General features: G+C 37.3%; 1 protein-coding gene across 1 annotated transcript in view; it reads left to right on the top strand.

Moving 5' to 3' along the window:
* The window catches only part of LOC107574524 (B-cell receptor CD22-like), a 41,128-nt gene that overhangs the window by 1,319 nt on the left and 36,102 nt on the right, over positions 1-3,707 (top strand). The window lies entirely within an intron of this gene.

Genomic DNA, 3,707 nt, shown 5'->3' with positions numbered 1-3,707 from the left:
CTTTAGCTGTTGCGGTGCAGACACGGTGTTACTAACCTATCGAGAAGAAACAATGCAACCTCGGCGTCCGATTGCAGGCCTTCCGCTCCTTGAGTTCTCTGCAGCGCTGGAAAGCTGATCCGATATTTACACGAGTCCTACTTCTTGCCTTAAGCCTTCTTTTGTTCCACAGACGTTTTCCACTTTAGTTTTTTATCCGCCATCTCTATCTTTCTGTCACTCAACTCGCTAATGTCCGTACTGTGCACTGAACATTCTATCCTCCACATCATGAGTAGACACGCCCCTTACTGCTGATTGGCTACAAGTTTGTTTTTCTAGTCGGCCCGAATCAGTTTTCTAAAGCGTTTTTGAAAAATCGCTTACCCCACCTTTAAACTTTACTCCACTTTTGGATGTTGGACACACACACATCATGACATTCGATGAAAACGCCTCTTTAGAGTGCACATTCTCTAGTGAAGTGATGTTTTTCAATGGTCCTTTAGAAAGTAATGAATTGTGTTCATGTGTGACATGAATAAACACTCAGAATGTAATTAAAAAAACAAGTTTTCACACTGTGAGTTGTTTCAATAATATTTTATATGTTTAATATTTCCGTTAAAGGGTCCATGTGACTAAGTAGTTGGTATTAAGGAAGGAAGAGAGCGCTGTCCGTCCACCTACATTTCCTGCCGGTACTAAGACTCGAACTCACGACCTTCGGGTTTCAAGTCTGACTTGGGTTAGAAGTTGTGTTATGAAACTCTAGATGATGCAGACTGATGGGTCGTTAATGCAAATTGTTGATATTCATAGCTAAACTGCTTGGCACAAGCTGATTGGTTCATGTTGCGTTCGCAGCCAATGAGCTTACGGCTTTACATTTAAATGGCTGGTTAGCACTCTTTCTGAGTTCCACTGAAACCCTCCACCTTCCCCAGCTCCACCTGTATAGATCTGCGACAGGTTATTATATATGTTATATGGGTAGCAGCAGTATGTCTTAAATACTCACAGCACCGTATCGGCATATGTATTGGCAGTAGCAAGTTCCTGTACTTGCTTTGCAGCAGCAGCAGCAATAATCTACAACAACAGCAATAAGCAACAGTAGCAGTGTAGCAGATTTATTCCGCCAAGACCAAATACATTAATGGTTGCAATAAAAGTTTAGTTAAAAAATTCAAGTGCCATTGTAAAAAAATAAAAAATTCTTTATTGACTGACATTTCATAGATGTTCAATTGTTATGCTTTCAAATTTCATGCCATTTGTATGTATGTAATTTCACAGTATTTTCACCTCCTAAATTAGCCGTCTACACTACTTGTGCAGTCACAATTCTATAATAGTACAATTTACTCAGGCCGATTAAATTTTTTGTATGACATTGCAATTATCTTTGAATAGGCTAATTATAGGTTAAGCAAAACAAATGTGATTATTTCTGGGAACTTTTTAACTGCAGGCAGACATACATTATGGTACTGTATAAATATTTTGAGTCTCCCTTATTCTGTCTATTATTTCCTTTAAATAAAAATATCAATTGTCCCCTATTTTCCATTTCTTAAGTTAAGATTTGTACATCAAAACGAAATCTCCAGAAAAATACAATGAATTAGAAGGCTGTGGAGAACAGTGCACTATTGCAAACTTATATATCCTACTGAGGTATATAATATAATATAGTATAGTGATATAGTTTGGTATGAACTAAAGTGGGCATGAAACTCCAGGGCTGAAAATGAGTCCCACTCAGGCCCTGACACACACACACACACACACACACACACACACCTATAATATTGCATATTATAATTCTTGTCAATGCATCACACATGTGCTAATAGCTCTGAAGAAAACTAGGGCCCTACCTCTTGTCATTTGTAATAATTGCAGAGGTTGTCTGTGATCTTAATCCCGTGCGAATCGGCCATGTCTATAATTTGATAATTCTATAATTTAAAAATGACCTACCATATTTCGCCAAACACCATCGCGTGATAATATTAGTCCCGAACAAATTGTCATGTTCGTTTGGGAGTGCTTTTCACTGCATTAGAAAATGGGCATGTGGCGTGAGAGCAGTGTCAACTGCGTGAGAGTTGTCAACCCTCTCACGAGGTTCACGTGATCAAGATGATGACTAAAGATGATGTCAGTGTTAAGGGTTTTTTTTTCAACACTTTTTTTTTTTCGCTACAGGTAAAACAATTTATGCATATTAAATATCGCCATATTTATAGTTTTATAAGAAAACGCTTAGAAGACTACTAAGGATTTAGCCATTCAGATGAAGTAGCTGTAGGCCTACTTCTGCTTCATCAGCATGTTTTTGAAGTTGTTGATGTTTATTACCGAATTGCTATTAATTAGGCCTAGTCAAAAATTATAAAATGCACTATCAAGCAATTATTTTCTTGGTTCATTGGGAACATACACAAAACATTATATGGACTGATGTAAGGTTTCTCACAGTTTAACTTCTGTTTTATGCCTTTAGTCTAATGGCATCACTGTGGTGATGGCTTTGTTACCACTATCTGCACAAGGTGAAGTGTCATAACCACATATTAAATATAAGGTGCATGCATCACATCAGAGTGTGTTCTTGAGAGTGTGAAAACCACGGTGCTGGTTTCATCCTGATCGTTTGTAGTGCTATCACTGGTCATGAGCGTTGGTGAAACAGGTAAGAGCTCCTTTTATTATCTTTCCTTAGATTCCTTATCATCACATATCTGTTGTGTGTTTGTGGTATAGAGGAAATTAGGCTAAATGTCTTATAGGGATTTTCTCACAAACTGTAAGGTTTAAGGTCAAAAGTCCAAGTGGTCTTGTATGTTGGTTACAAACACCTAGTTCAGAACTGTCTTAAATGTAAATATATTTAGTAAATTCTGACCTCAAAGTGAAAATTCTAGTATCACTGTATGCTTCTGTTGCGTTTCAAATAAACACAGGAGAACCACAGTGACTTAAATTAAGACATTAGTTAAGTGTGATGTACGTATATTTAAACTCAAAGCTTGAACTGCGTGTTTAGGAATGTGTGTACTCTTAATATGTTTTCAATTAACTGTGTCTTTTTAACCATGAAAATGTTTCTTTAAGTAAATGTGACTTTAAATATTAAAATTTTAAAGACAAGACATTCACCATAAACAGCATAAATCAGTGTTTAAAATTCAAGCTGGTCTTCAGCAAGAAATATATTTATTTTAGGTCAAGCATGGTGAAATTATTATTATTATTACTGTCTATTCTTGTTCTTTCTTTTTCTTCTTTTTTGGCGTGTTTGATTGCAGTGGCATGTTTTGTATGTTGGTCTAAGAGAACGATAGCAAATGTTGATAATGACCATTGAATAGAGAAAAAACATGCACATATTCATTTTATCTTGTGTATTTGTATCGCATTTTTATCGCATTTTATTCTCTCTTGGTCTTTATTTTACTATCATTCTCAACCAGTGGCGGCGTTTCACAAAACCATAGGGCAGTGTTTCCCAACCCTGGTCCTGAGTGCCCCCCAAAACTGCACATTTTGTATGTCTCCCTTATCTGACACCCATTTCAGGTCCTGGAGTTTCTTTTAATGAGCTAATGAGTTGAATCAGCTGTGTTTGATTAGGGAGACACAAAAAATGTGTAGTGCTGGGGGGCGCCCAGGACCAGGGTTGAGAAACACTGCCATAGGGTATGGTGGGGCGGGGCGGG

The sequence above is a fragment of the Sinocyclocheilus grahami genome, unplaced genomic scaffold (genome assembly GCF_001515645.1).
Source record: "Sinocyclocheilus grahami isolate Dianchi unplaced genomic scaffold, SAMN03320097.WGS_v1.1 scaffold2260.1, whole genome shotgun sequence".
Lineage (NCBI taxonomy): Eukaryota > Metazoa > Chordata > Actinopteri > Cypriniformes > Cyprinidae > Sinocyclocheilus > Sinocyclocheilus grahami.
Note: the sequence above shows the minus strand (reverse complement) of the source record. Positions and strands in the feature narration are given on the sequence as shown.